This window comes from Calidris pugnax, unplaced genomic scaffold, assembly GCF_001431845.1.
Source record: "Calidris pugnax isolate Ruff unplaced genomic scaffold, ASM143184v1 scaffold81, whole genome shotgun sequence".
In the NCBI taxonomy this organism is placed as follows: Eukaryota; Metazoa; Chordata; class Aves; order Charadriiformes; family Scolopacidae; genus Calidris; species Calidris pugnax.
In genome coordinates, this window is record NW_015090880.1 from 8,311,951 (window position 1) to 8,327,379 (window position 15,429).

Consider the following 15,429-nt stretch of genomic DNA (forward strand, 5'->3'; position numbering starts at 1 on the left):
CCCCCGGCCCTGCCCCGCACCCCTGGGTGCGTGCCCCCTGTCCCCCCCGCAACCTCCCCGTCCCACAGCTGTGGGGCTGAGCTGTGCGGTTTGTTGCAGCTGACGGCGTCGGGGGAGCCGGAGCGGGGCCAGCCCTGCAACACCTGCGGGGACCAGTGTCCCGGCTTCGCCCTGCACAAGTGGAGGTAAGACCCGGCGAGACCCCCCTCCCCATCCCCGTGTCCCCTGTCCCGTCCCCCCGAGGGCAGCGGGTCCCCGATGGAGCTCCCTTGGTCGGGTTTTGGGGGCTCCTTTGCGATTCTCTGCGCATCCAGGGTGCAAACGTGGCTTTTTGGGGAGGACTTGTGTTGGTCTGAAGTGTGTTCTGGGGAGCCTGGCGCTGGCACGGGATGCAGCAGGATCCAGATGTGGGACTGGGGTAACTGGTTTGTTAATTACCACCTTGCAGCCGACCCGCTGCGGTCAAGAGCTCGTCCTGCTGCCCTGGGTCATGCCGGGGGCTGAAGCCCAGAGGGGACAACCTGGGCAGGCTGGGGTGGGGTGGGAAGGAGGGGAATCGAGGGGGAAAAGAGGACCTGGGTGGTTTGTACCAAACTGCTGTGTGAAACTCCTGCCTCCTCCCCCGCAACCCCATGGTTGGGTTTATCCCCCCGGTGATGCCAAGCAGAGATTTAGCTATTGAAATGGATGGGGTGTGTGTAGGATCAAACAAGTATTTTTGGCTATTTCTGTTGTGTCACTTTACCAAAGGGATGGTGCTGGTGCCTGCGAGGTGCAGCGAGCCCTGCCCCCCGGGCTGCATCACCCCATTCCCCCCTCCCCACCTTCTACTGCCTGGAAATGAGTTCTTGCTCATGGGCGATCTGGGACTTGGTGATATTAAATCTGGGCTGTGGGCTCTGGGAGCTGGTACACACTTAGTAGGCCAGGGAGCCCTTGGCAACCTTTTAACCTTATTTTATAGGGTATACCCTTTTCTCCAACATCTGCTGCACTGGGTGCTCCTCCCGGCTCCTGCCCTACTTCTGGGAGCTGCGTCTCAGCAGATTAAAGCACAGGTTCAGAGCGAGGAGGGGGCCTGATTTATTCCTGTTGAGTTGTATCTTAAGCTTCACCCTTGCAATTCATCGTTTCCAGTGGCATTTTCCCTGAGGTGTGGTGGGATGGGGTCCATGGGCTGAGGTCTGCTCCAAGGGACACACAGCAGCAGATGGGGCTCGCCGTGGTCCTCCACCAGTACCGGTGGCACATCCAGGTGCACTGTGTCCCACCTCAGACCTTCAGAAGGTGAAGGTGTCTCCTTCTCCCAAGCTGCAGGAGCTGTGGTCTCCTGACGCCCTCCCCATAATCTGAATCTGCCACGTGTGCGTTAGTAGATTTATAAGGTCACCCCTGGAGTTGTCTTCTTTTCAGGGCTTATAAATGCTTTCCTGAGCTCTCCCAGGTTTCCTCGCAGCTGACGTTTGGGGTCGCAGGTGTTGTTGCAGAGTCACTTCGTGATGCTTGAAAGTGTCAAGGAGAACTTTCAAATGTAGGGTAAGAAGAAAAGGGGTGGCCATCAAAGCTGTTTCTCCTCTGCTCCAAGGACTTATGAGCTGCTGTGTTCTGAGTTTTGTTATGTCAGAGGGTGCAATTACCCAGTAGCTTTTGAAAAACTAGGTGAATTTTGATAGCATCCTGTTGAAGGCTGAATGGCCCAGCAGAAGAGGCACCCGGCTACTCGGGGAGCATGGGGTGAGAAGTGGTGGTGTGTCTCTATTCAGGTTGTGTCCTCCGCACCGGCACGCTGTGCCTCTGGTGCTGCATCCTTCCAAAACCTGCCTGGAGCAGGACTCCAGCCTGCCAGGACCACCCATAGCTGTCTCCTAATTGCCCTTTTTCTGAGGAACCCCGGACACGGGCAAGGATTTTGGCTAAAACAGTGTGGATTGTTCCAGCAGCCTTTTCTCGGGAGGGAAGGTTACCTTCCTCAGGGCAGGAGAAGGATGAGTCCCACTGACTGGGCAGGCAATGCCAAATTACACCTTACACCAGGGACTGGACTAGCCAAGAGCCCTCCTGCACACGCATTCGCATTTAATTGCCTTGATATAAGAGTAATTAGGCAATTAAAACACAAAAAGGCAAGCTATTTGTCAGAACGCAATAGAGAGGAAGCAAATTCATTTTTTACTAGCTCGTGGTCTATTAACGCCAGTGACATGTAAGCAGGCAAATCATTAATAGTAGTTTTGAGGGTTGAACACATGCTCAGGAGAACCTCTGTGCCCGGGGTGGTGAGGGCAGCTCCTGCTGGGGATGCTCACCCACACCTTCATGTGCAGAGCGAGGTGGGAAGAAAACAAGGGTTTGCAAGGAGATCCGCAGATTAAGGATACAAACCCAGATCAATTAACCGCGGGAGATTTGTAAGCCCTTTTATAATCCTTTAATAGTGGAGTTTTGCTGATAAATGTAAATGGGACCTTTTCGCTTCAAAGATGGGAACTGGTGATACGCTGTAGGGAGAAGGAAAAGAATTGATAAGCTTGCAGGCACTGAAACCATTGCTGATGTAGGCATTTTCGTATACATAATTATGCAGGAGTGTGTATTTTCTAGTTACCTGTGATTTTAGGTGTGATCTGTGCGGCTGCTCTGTCAGGCAGGCAAATTGCTTTGTTAGATGCCAAAGATTTCTGTGCCCCTGCGTTCCCTTAAAAGCCACTTTTCTCAGATGGGGAGATGGCTTTGAGTGTTGGTTGAATTTGTCATTCCTGGAAGTACATGCATGCTTCCTGAGCCAGGGAAACCGCTCGAAAAGAAATTGTATTCTGCAGAACTGTTTTTAGAATAAAACCAGCCTCTGTGCTGTAGGTGATGTGCAAAGAGAAGATGAGATTGCTAAGCAATTTAAAAACGTCCCTGGTTTTAGAGTTTGGTTTGGAGTCTTCTTCATTCTGCTCTGAAATTATAATCTCAAATTCAAGGTAGCGGGTGAATTATCCTGTAAAGGTGTCGGCATATCTAATACTATTTTTGGTGGAAGCAAGGAGTTGAAAATGCCCCGTGTTACAGACATGGTTAGACCGGAGCCCGCTGCCTGTGTCTCACCCCCTCCTCGAGGCTCTCAGACCTCTGCAGAAATTCAATTTTCAGTTTTAAATCATTTAGCCCCCGAAGAGGGGAGAGTAAGTGGCTTTGTCTGAACAGACTGAAGATTGGATTCCATCATCCTTGGGTGTGAAGCCTGCGAGGACGCGGCTATCAAACTATCAGCATTGTAACCCCCAATTTCTCGTGGCCTGAATGGCAAAATGACTCCTCGCTCTCATCGCGTGGCTTTCGTTTGTGGGAGGTTGTCAGTAAAGTGCGTCGGGACTGAAAAGTTCATCTGTGTGGGCTGCAGTCTGCAGGGTGGAAAATGGGTGTACATAACCAAATCCTCATTAATACAGGTCGATACTTGAAAGGTGGCTTTGTGTGGAAAAAGCAAAATCAAATTCAATAAAAATCTCCCGACTCCTTAGGAAGCCCGGTTGCTGTTTTCTAATCAGATCTGCATTACATTAAACTGTGTGCCATTCAGCTTGTTAACAAGCTTTGGCATTAAATAAAGCTGTCACTGGAGTTGGGTGAATGAATAGCCATTAGGAGTGTCTTTTGCATAATGTCTTGCAGAGAAAAGCCTGCGAGGGAGGTGGTCCGGGAGGAGGGAAGGGAAGGGAATTTATAACCTAGTCCTGCTGCAATTAGTGTGAATATGCAAACCTTAAAGGTGACAAATGGTTGGCAGCTCCGGGAAGGGAGCGAGTGGCTTTTGCTGCTCTAAAGCCTACTGTGAAGAACTAATTTGAGATTTACTCTGGGCAAAGTGAAATTACAGCCTTAGTCCTGTATTTAAAATAGCGGATCCTTGGTGTTGGGAGATTGGCATGTGTTTAGCACACAGAGCTATGGCTTGTTTGCTCCTCCAGAAAGCCTCGCCAAAGAAGGATACTCTTGCATTTCCTCAGACCTTGGTGTCCCTTTCTCTCCAACTTCTCCTCCAACACCACCAGCTAAACCACAGATGCAGGACACCTGAATCTCTGTTTGAGCTCTGGTTTGAGGAGGAAGAGTGGGGGGAATGTACCACCTGGCTTGCAAAGCCTGCAGAGATACGGGCGTGTGGCTGATTTCAGAGGGAAGGCATTCAGATGCTGTGACAGATACGAGAAATTTAAAAATAGTGTCTGAAAACCTTTGGAGAAGTCTTTGTTGCCATAGTTATTCTTCTCGTTTGCAGAAGCATTTAAACAACAGTAATAAACATGACATAAAGACAAAGACTGACTTGCTGGATTTTTCGTTTTGGCGTGAGATTGTGTTTTACATCTTTTCTTGGAGTCTCTTTATTTCTTGCATATGCTGTAATCTTTGTTCCTGGAAATCACGTTTTGGTGGGGAAGAGATCTCTGCATCTCTTCATCCATCACTGTGATACATCATGGTCTTCGTATCAGCGGTGTGTGTTTGTGCAGCACTTAATGCCTGGCCCTTACTTTCCAGGGCAAGTATTTATGTGATTGTTGGCTTAATATTCAGTAATATTCCGTATGAACGAGTCAAGTTTTGGTGCATACGGTTGTTTTGAGTGTTTGTTTCCGTAACTCAGCATCTCACTATAATCTACTGCAGCCAGTCCCACAGAAGTCTGATCTCACCTGGCCTCGTCAGATCTGGGAGCACCTGCAAGGACAAACCTTTCAGCTTTTCGGGAGAGACCATCTGGAGGTCCCAGATGATACAGGCTCAGCCCAAGGGGTCATGATTGACCACTGGACCACAAAACCCTATGGACGAGGTGAAGCTGACGAACAAGGAAACAGAGCAGCTATGTGTAGTGGGATGGTGACCTGGTAAATGAGGTGGTTGACCAGAAGCCCGGAGATGTTTGAGGTTGCTGGGTGATGGTTGATAGGTCGCTTTGCGACTCCCGTCTCTGCCTTGTTGACTGTGGGCTGGGAGTTGCTAGTGGCAGTGAATGTTTATTTTCTTAGTGTGTTTGTCCAGTTCCCGGTGTTCTGGACATTATCTGCTCGTGTGTGGTGAACCGCAGACGGGACTGTCCGTGTGAGGAGAAACTGGGGGTGTGTTAGCAGCATCAATCAGCATTTGCCTGCTGCTGGCCCTGCCTGCGGGTGGGACATCCCAGCAGACGTGGGTCTGCAACCCGGGCCACCTTTGGGTCTCTGGTTTGATGCCTAGTGCCTCATCCAGAGACCAGAAACAATAATATTTGTAATGTAGCACGTGAATGACTAACACCGAGTCCTGAAGCATTTGTTTCTACTTTCCAAAAAAAAAAAAAAAGAGCAGAGATTATTGCTTCCATATGTTTGCAGCATTTTTCGTAGGTTATGTATCTTTCACACACACGCTCCCAGCTTTTCCCTTTCATGAATAACGTGCTTTGTGCCTCTCTCTCCTTTAGGATTCAGATATTCCACACTTCCTTGCATGTTTATTTGAAAGGCTTTGGAGATGTGAGAATGGTGATGCCTTATCTTGGATGGGTTTGTGCTCTTATCGCTGCCACGGAGAACTGTGCCCAGCCCCCTGGGGTTTAACGAGTTGTTCATTATGCTATGGGGAACCTGCTGCAATAGGTAAAACTCAGCTGGTGTGGTCCATCCTGGTGGTCCAGAGGTGAGCCCTTGAGGGACCACAGAGGGGACAAGCAGGCTGCTGTCCCCAGGGGTGGGCGGGAGCCACCTGCCTCCCGAGGATGCTGTTGTCCTGGTGGAGGGGATGCAAAAATACCAAAGGTGGGATTTGTCTGTTGATTCTTAAAAGCCTTTCACAAATTGATTGGTATCATTGGGTTTGGTTTTTTTTTTTTGGTTGTAAGCAGTTCAGAAAGGAGAAGTCATTCTCTGCCAGGTTAATCACTGACAAAGTCAGTGTCCTTCAGCCTCTGTCCCCGGGGTGGTTTGGGCTGGGTGGCTGCTGTGCTCACTGAAGCTCAGCTCAGGAGGATGCTGGAGCAGGCACTTTGCTGGGTATAAATGACTTCAGCTGTCCTATTTACTTAGACCTGTGAGATTAAGCACTTGTGTAAGTGTTGGAAAAATCAGGGTCTACTTTTTCTATGCGTTTTCAACCCCTGTGGCAGCAGGGAAAGAGCAGGGCACCCAGTGATGGCTCGTGCTGCTGTCACCGTCCCACAGCATCTCTGTCAAGGGGCAGCCGGGCCATCAGGGAGGGAGTTTGGGTGGGTTTGAGAGAAGGCATCCCCGTGAGGTTTTCAACTTTGTCCTGCCCTGGGACAATCTGTCTTCCTATGTGTGTAAGCGCATAGTTGGATTTTAAAGGACTCCTAAGCAATTTTTTGGCCTGTCCCTTCCACGTCTTCATGCCCTATTGCTGAAACAGCACTTAAACCAGCCGAGACTGATAAGGTATCCTGTTTGTGTTGGCTGGGAGACACGATATCCACTTTAACAGAGCATTACAATATTGGAGGCAGTGTTGTCCCTGGCAAAAAGCCTAAAATAAATTCTTTAATTTTTTGTATGCGATGTACAAAAGAGCAGGTGAGGTATGTACTTGTATCCGGGCAAGCCCGGGGAGCCTGTTTTGAAGTCCTTTACAAGCCACTCAGGATTGTATTGCAAGAACTCAAAGGAGTTTGAGACACTTCTTGATTAAATTTCAGCTGAACACAGAGCCCTAGTCTGCAGCTGCTGTAACTGGAGTTGTTCTGCTGCCGGGCTCTGCCCTGCTCCATCGCAGCCGAGCTCCCGGCAGAAGCCAAAAAAGCAGAATTTCTCCTCGAGAAAGGGCGGTGTGGGTATGTTTTCTGTCTGTTCGGAAGCAGGCTTGTGCAATTCGAGTTTTATGAATGGGATAAAAAGAAAATAATAAGCCGTTTTAGGTTTTGGGCGGGTTTGGTGGGTTTCTGGAGTGATTGTGAATTACACTGGTGATGGAGGGGGCAGAGGGGACAAACGCCCAATTTAGACTTTACCTGATATTTTACTCGTAGACTAAATAAATCTTTTAAAAAGTTGGTAGGGTGGGTTTTTTTTTTTTTTGCACTAAGTTTTTGGAAAAGTGGCTACAGCTGCTTCTTGGTATGCAGAGAGTGAAATGGTACCTGTCCTGGCCTGGGGGAGTGGGGTTTGTCCTCCTGAAGGCAGAACGATGGCCGTGAGCGCTTTCCCAGCTCCTTGGCCACGCACAGCTTCCTCTTGGAGCCTTTTGGGATGGAATTGCCCAAGCTGGATCCTCAGAACTGGGAGGTGGGATGGGTTGCTTGGTGGTGGGGATCTCCTTCAAGCAAGGAGCGGGGGGCTGTGGTTATGGATTTGGGTGCACAGGGTGTGATTTAGTGGGATGCGGTGAACTGATTTAACAGCTCAGTGACGTGGGATGTATAAGGTCCTGAGCTCCCTGTGCATACCCCCTGAGCCCAGGGTAATGGGTTAAAATGGTCATTGAAGCCTTTGCTGAGCTGACGGGAAGGAGGAGGTGGGAAATGAAGGGTCACATCAGTTCCGTGGCACAGAAAGCCAGGCTGCCATCCTTGCTCTTGGCATCCCCATCCACTTACTGGGTATTGCTGGCCTGCCGTGGCTTTAGCCCTCTTGGTCCTTGTTGCCAGCCCCACAGGGGTGCACAGAGCCCGTTCTCCCTGCAGGATGTGTCCCACAGACCCTGTGGGGCCGCCTGTGGCTGCGATGCCCACCCGGGGGGTGCGGTGTGTGTTCAGTGCGGAGGGAAAAATCCTTTAGCAGGGGGTTTGCAACAGGTATTTGTCACAAGCACTGTGTGGTGTGAAAAACTCCCGGCCACCAATGTAGAAGGAAAGACCAATGGGGTGGATAAAAGCTGGTACCCGAGATCCTCAGCTGGAGGGGGCTGGGATGCTGCTCTTCTGCTGGTGCCCGCTGAGCACTGCCCTCCTCCTTGTTGCTCTCCGCTGTAGAGGGCTGTTCAGTGCTTTCAAGTGGTTTTCTTGGGTTTTGTTCCTTTTCTGTTTGCTTTTTAAAAAGTCAATCTGCAGTCTTTTTTTTTTTTTCTTTCCAAAGACATTCTTCCCCCCTGCCCAGTAATCCATCCTTATTACGCCAGTAAGTCACTCTTCAAATAATCAATTGCATTTTCATTGTCTGGCTTGTAAGTCTATCACCGAGTTTAAGGACGGCGGATAGTATCAGCTGAGACCTTTGGCAGATGGTTTTGCAATTCGCAATGCTCATTTGGATATTTGCTTTTTTTTTTTTTTTTTCTTCCTTCCCTCTGATGAATAATCTCCCAGCCGTGGCGGGGGAAAGCTGGGCTGGGGACTCTTTCCCTGAGCGTGCAGCATCTCTGCGGTCACTATCTAATGTCAGAGGAATTTGTAACATTAGCAGAATTGTCTGAAGCGAGGAAAACTAATTTCGGGCTAAGCCTCGCGAGCGTGGCTGGCTGTAAAGAACCTTTTTCTCGTGGGCTGTCGTGTCCTGGCGGGCTCGGGCCGTGCATCAGTGCAGCCCCAATGGTCAGAGTCTTTCTCAGGTTCACTGAGGGCCGAGAAAATTTAAAATTCAGGGTGTTCCTCTCGGAGAGGCTGTTTCTTCCCCTGTGTGTGGCTCTTTGCTCTCCGCAGGGCCCTGATGCCGGAGCTTAACACGTCAAGTGCTAAGTATTACAATTATTATTCTTGCCGTGGAGGGAGGCACTTTGTACTCAGCCATCGCAGCAAATATTTCATCCCCTATCAATTGCCCTCGCGCGGATGCTGCCGCCGCGGTGATAAAAGACATAATGGCTGCTCTCGCTGATAAGGAGAGTATATAAATACAATTATTGAAATCCTCATGCAGAGCCTGAGGATGGATGGATGGATGGATGGATGAGTCCCTCCTTAAGGGAGGGGTTTCTCTTGCTCGGGATCCCGTCGGGGAGAGCGGGGCTGCAGCTCCTGGCAGCCGAAATGGGAGCTGCTTGGCCACAGCTGTGAGCAATTAGGAAAAGATGTCTTTCCCCCCTCCTCCACTTTCTTTCCTCGTCCTCTTCTCCTTGAAACGAAGCCACGGCCCTGGGGGAGGCAGGAGGAAAGCCCCGAGCAGCTTGGCTTTAGGATGCTTGGAGGCAGCTCAATGCAGTCTCACCCTGGTGGTGGGTGCAGGTCTAAGGACCCAACCCAACCTTGGAGGGAGCGTTCTGCAGCCCAGGAGCCGGATATTATTTAGATCAAGCCAACAAAAAAAAATATTTCCATGGCAGCAGTAACCATAGGAAACCTCCCCGGCGTGTCTTGGGTGGGTCCTGTTTCCTTGCCTTCAGCTGTTTGCTTTGCAAGTGGTGTCAAATGCTCCCTGCCCGTGGTGCCACCAGGAATGGCTGGTGAGCCTGGCTGTCCCCTCCACGGGATGTCCCCAGGGGCCTGGCAGCCGCTCTCCGGGATGCATCGCTGCTCCTGGTTTTCTCTCTTGCTCTCCAGTTGGTAAAAAGACGCTTTTCAGAGGATTCTTTAGACCTGTAAAGTCTCAAAGCCACCTTTTTTACCTTGTGTCAGCTCACAAATGCGTGTTTGATCCTTAAATACCCAAGGCATGAAAGTGAATTGGCTCCCAGGGTCCAATTCTTCTTCCTTTCTATAGCGTCTTAGAAAGATGCTTTTATATTCTCTCTGGCTCAGCTAGTGATGCTTGGCCTTCAACCAAGATGAGGAATCTAGGACAAGAATCACTGAGAATAGCAAGATGAAAAGTTACAAAAAACGCCAACTTTTTGATGGGGGAAAAAAGCTGGTAAAGGATTTGATTTAAAAAAAAAACCAAACTGGAGTATTTTTGATCAGCTTCACGCAGGGACATTTCGAGGAGGGTGTAAGAGGAGACTTGTTTCCCTGGGTACTGCCTCCTCTAGGAAATCCAAGCCGTGAAGCAAATACAAATGCTGGAAGTGGAGAGGTTTTGGAGTGAGTCACTGGAAGGGATGGGGAACCAGTTGTGCTGGTGTGGCCGAGCCCTTTGGCAACCAGCTCATCGGGGATGGAGTGGCTGTGTGGGAGCACCTGGGGGCCTGGGCATCACTGGAGACAGCACCCATGGGTGCTTCAGCCCCACTGCCCCCCAAGGACAGCATGGAGATGTGCCCACCAGGGCAGATGGGTCCCACTTGCACAGCCGAGGTGTTGCACAGAGATGGGTTAAAAAAAGACATCTCTTTCTGCAGGAGTGTGAAGCAGAGGGGGGGAAAAAAATACACGGTGGTGCCAATAGCCAGGGTTTTGATGCTGGAGGATGGAGCAGTGCTGCTCTGTCCTCCCCAAGCCTTGGCATGGTGGGGTTTGCTCCATGGGGGAAGACCTGGTTGGTCTTTGACCCATCTGCCTTGGGTGGAGGTGGACCCCTTTGCAGAGATCCTGCTGTGCTTGTTGTCTTGTAACCTGCCCTGGCTCTTTCAAGGTGATTTAATCCCTGTTTTTGCAAAGCTTACCGCTCGACAGAAGTTGGGCTTTTGCTTAGGGTGACACAATGTTTGGAGAAGTGGCAATGAGGCAGGGACAAGGCCGATTCCCTTTCTCTTCTTGCCTGCCAAACGACTGGGAGTGCTCACCACAGAGCTGCACCCGTGCCGTATTAAATCTCTGTTCAGTGCCATAAAGGCCACGTGCTGGAAATGCAGCCCCTTTAAATGTCAGATTTGAGAAGAGCCGAGACGTGAGAAGACAATAAAAGTTAATATTCTTAAGTCAGGTTTGTGCAGTGTAGCCTGGATTTTTAATATCAAGTGCATAATTTATTACAAGATGTAGCGGTTTCAAATACATATATTTGAATATGTTTTAGTATTATCTTTCCTTCCAGTAGCAGGAACAATGCTGCTTTACAAAAGAAAAATGATTTCATGTTGCCATGTGATGGTTTCAGCTTGTACCTCTGATAGATGTGCGGTTTGCTGAAGTGTGAAGGCTATCTGGTAAATGCCTGAATAATAAAGTGATATTGTTTGTTCTGATTTCCCTTTGCTATTTTCAAACATATAAATAAAACATTTTCACACTCTCCCCTGCTCAGTTCCAGCCCAGACTATTTACTTTCTGCTGGTGCAACCTATAGGAGACATGAACCTTTCCGTCTGACAGGAGAAATCTGGGGGTGTTACTGTTGCATTCTGCGCTCAAAAGGATCAAAGGTAATTTTAATAAATATTTTGTCCGAAGTAAAGTTATGTTTGTTGTTTAGTTGGTTGTTTTCTTTTTAAAAAAAGGTTGTATTTTTAAACAAAGAAGCATTTGTCTGTGTGCACAGCAGAGGGCACTCGGCATCGCTGCGTTGGGAGGCTGCTGCTCGGGGCTGCCTAAGGGAAGAAAAATCCCTGTACTTAAATTATAGTTTGCAGAAATGAAATACTTTGTGTGTGTGTGTTTGCTTATAGATGTGTGTGAGTGTTTATATAAAAAGACACAGGGTGGCATACATATAAAAATAATCCCAGCACATAATATAAAACTTAAATATGCGTAGTGGTTGCTGAAGTTGGATGGAGCGCATGTTGTGTTGATTAATGCTCAGCCTGGTGTTCGTTGAGCTTTGGAGGGGATGGAAGCGTGCTGAGAGGGGAAAATGAAGAGGCCCACGCCAGTGAAAGGTCGCAATCTTCATCTTCCTTGCAAAGACAGAGTCTGGAGACATCTTGGTGATGTTGGGAACTACCCTGAGTCAAGGAAGGGTCTTGAAAGACAAGTTGTGTTGGGGTTTGCTGAATTATGAGTCCTTCCTTCTAGAAAAGAAGTGGCACATCTTGGGGCTGGAGGTTTTTTGCTGGAGTTTGCAGCGCTGTGGGCTTGCTCCTTGCACCAAAGCTGGTGGAGCTGCAGGACCTTTAGGAAAGTCCTTGAGATGACTCTTATCCTCTCTTTTAGAAGTTATCAGCTGTTTAAGGAAACTGGAAATAGTGGGTTTGGTGGATGGTGCAGGAGGCAACCCTGGCCCCAGGGGTGAGGCAGCAGGGCTGGACATTGGCTGGAGCATCATTAGTTGGAAGGTGAAGTGCCTGCTTGGTAGTGAGGGACCCCGTCCTGCAGGTACAGAGACGTGTGCTTCATTGTCTGGAGCCAGTGATGGAGAGTGGGGCTCCACCTTGTTTAATAAGGTTTTTCCAACAGAAATTGACTTTTTTCATTTTATTTTTTTTTTTACTCTGTAGCTACTTGCACAGACAGTACCAAGACTTCTTTCTCATTGAACTCTTAGTGTGCCTTGTGTTTCTTTTGAGAGGGAATAAAGAACCTCAGTGCCAGGTCCATTCTCAGCTTTTGGCTTCACTCCGACACTGTTAAAATATTCAGAGCAGCTGGATTTTGTGCCACTCTTTGGACAATGTGTCTCCTGGTGAAACCATGAGATGCCGTGCTGAATTTTCAGATTTCAGTCATTCATTTGAGAGGAATTCGGATTTCCTCTGTCTCCCCCCAGCGAGCTGCTTGGACTGGGCTTAATCTCAATCTCTCAAAGCGTTACTCCTGCCCAGGGCTGGAAGTGTCAACACTGTGGTATGAAGTATGGAGCTGGTAACAAGAGTGAGAGTGCATCTGGTTCAAGATAACCAGTTTATGCAAAATGCACAGCTGGGTGGATTTTGCTGCTGGGTATCCATGGACTGTAATGATCAGAGAAATATGGAAATGTTGGAGGGGCTTTATAATATTGGGTTCTAATTAAGATGAAATGGATTTGGGTGGTAGGGAGTAATCCAAGATGACAATAGTAAGGGTTGTTTTTTTTTTAAAATAGCCCCTGCTATTTGGGAGGGCAGCAGAGCTCCTTGTTACAGGGTTTAAAACATCCTCTCCATGGGATTGTCGCAAGCGGCATTCACCCTCGCCTGGTTATTTTGCAGGAGCTCAGTACAGCTAAGACATGAAATACGTGAATAATTTCAAGGGTAAAAGCTGGCCTGCGTGCTGTAAAGCACCTTCTCACCAGGATAAAAGCGCTGTTACGTTGATGTGCCTGGGTAATTGCTTTTCTTGAGGTCTCGCTGGAGCTGGGCTCCGGGGAGGGGTGTTTGGTCCCGTTATGGCGATTCCTGCATCGCACGTTTTGGAGCTGTGAGAACAGCTCGATGCTGCCGTGACCAGTGAGGTGCTCCTGCCTGGGCTGTGGGGCTGGGATGTACTGGGAGAACACTACTGGGAACGAACTCTTGCAGCTCTGGGGCCAAAAGCAAGATGCGACACCACAGCCTGGTCTGAAGGACCTGATTTTGCCCCACCAGCTCCACATTTTGGGGCAGGAGCAGACCTGCGGAGCTGGGAATGTTTCTGCTCATGCTGCTTGGCTTTTCCTCTCTTGTGAGGCTTCGCTGGTCCTTTTTCAGCTCTGACCATGCCACAAAGCGCTGGACTGAGCACACGGAGTGCTGCAGGCACCCGGCTCCTTGGGAAATGCAGGTTATGGAATGTTTTGCAGGAGCTCGTCATCGTTAGAGGAGATCTGGCAATGCGTAGCTGGAAAGGCTGCTCTCCTGGGCCAGCCCCAGCCTTGTGCTGGAGCCCAGCAAGCCTTAGGACTCACCTTAGCCAATGTCAATAGAAATGAAACTGCTTAAATACACAGTTAAAATATGTTGTTATGTTAGCGTGTGGACCTCCGTGCAAGATTGCTCTTTAACTGCAGCCATTAAAGGACCCCCGTGGAAGAGGTATAGGAGGCTGGTAAAAAAAAAAAATAATAAAAATATCCCAGTCTTAACTGCCTGTTTGCTGCCAAGTGGATTTTGGGCTGAGGTGAAAGGTACCTGGTTTGAGGGTGTTTCTATCCAAAACCTTGTAGACGGTAAGAAGAAATGGGTCAAAAAGAGCCTGGGTGCTTCCTTTCAGGTGATGGAATCCAGCTGCCCCTTCTGCTGGCTTTTCTCTTCCGTCCTTTCCTGCAGAGTGCCTGGGCCATGGTAGTGGAGAAGGTCGTTAGGGATGGCCAGCACATCGTGGTGGTTCAGCTCGGCCGTCATCCTGGACTTCCCCAGGTGATCCGGGAACTTGAGTAGTTCATAAAAGGAGCAAGTAGCCAAATGGACCAATAAAAGGAGTTTGTGGAAAAGCCCAATATATTTTGTGAAGAAAGAAATGGATCCTCTAACGTGAGGGTTGTGTCTTGTAAAGTTTTGCAGGGCTGCAGGCACTGTTAAACGCTGGTTTTCTGCTCCAGCCGCTCGCTTCGAGCGCACGCAGTGACTGTCTAAGCTTTCTTTTTGGCCTGAGCTCTTCCAAGGTTGGGGTGAAATCCTAGCCCTGGGGAAGTCACTGGGAGACGTGCCATGAATTTCCCAGGGACCTGGAAAGCGATCTCCAGTGCGAGACCTGTGATGACAGCCTCTGAATAAGAGCCGTCTGGCCTTTGTGGGGCGTTTTAGGCAAGGTAAAATACAGCTTTATGTCTTCTTAATGCTCTTTGATGGCAACAACTGCAGCTAGAAGGCCAAAATTTGGCTTGAACCGTTGCTCTCGCTGGGAAATGCCTTTGTGCGATCCAGGAAAAGTGAAGCCCTTTGGATTTGAGGGATGGATGAGTTTGTGGCAGTGGGACAGCGCGTGCACATGCGCCATTTCTAACCATGGCAACCCAACGAGTGGAATTTCAGCCCAGCACAGAGGGCAAGCGCAAGGCTGATCAATGATTTAATTCCACACACCCCCCACCTCCCCCCAGGCTGTTCAAAGGGCTTGAAGTGGGCAGGAAGCTCGGGTGCCAGCTTGAGTGGATTTCATACACCATCCTTAGCTGTGGAGATCTCATCTCCCCGTGCTGCCCTGGAGTCCGTAGGGTGGGGACCAAACGAGGCACAGCATCCTTGGAGGCTGAACCCCTTAATACCATTGCAGGGACAGACAGGGAGTTGCAGGAAAGCAGAAAACAGGGATCTTGCCACTGATTTAACATTCTGTCCGTCTGCGCACAGGAGTGTCTGCAGCTTTGACCTTGGTGCTACCCGACCTGTGAGATTTTTAACTAAATCTTTTTGGTATTTGCCTTGCACAGTTTGAATTTATTCCGAGGGACTGCAGAGATGTTGTGGTGTTCAAGCTAGGCTTGTGTTTCTTAGCTGATAAAAATTTGATATCATTCTTCTCTCTTGGCCCCAAAGGGCAGAGCTGCAGAGCTCAGCTGATCTTAGGAGATCTGCGTCTTTCTGATCTGACAGCTCCTGAGAATAGTTTCTGCTGCACCCAGACTTTAACATGGGGCAAATTCCCCTATATCCAACCCACAATTAAAATTTGGTTTCAAATCCAATCTCTCAGCTCCTAATTGCTGAATGGTGACAAATTTTGGACTGTGTCCTCTCTGAGAAGTGGCGATGTGTACCGGTGTGTGGCATTTCTCCCAGCCAGGGATGGGGTGATGCCGACTGCAACCAACTCTAGGAGAAGGGTCCAGATTTTAAAGAAATGGCATTACATTTCCC

At 49.2% G+C, this 15,429-nt stretch overlaps 1 protein-coding gene across 1 annotated transcript in view; it reads left to right on the forward strand.

Moving 5' to 3' along the window:
* Nucleotides 1-104: 104 nt before the first annotated feature.
* The window catches only part of PRICKLE2 (prickle homolog 2), a 107,926-nt gene continuing 92,601 nt past the window's right edge, over nucleotides 105-15,429 (forward strand). The window contains exon 1 of the mRNA XM_014946872.1: nucleotides 105-185. The gene's annotated coding sequence lies outside the window, so the exon portion shown is untranslated. The remainder of the gene's footprint in view (nucleotides 186-15,429) is intronic.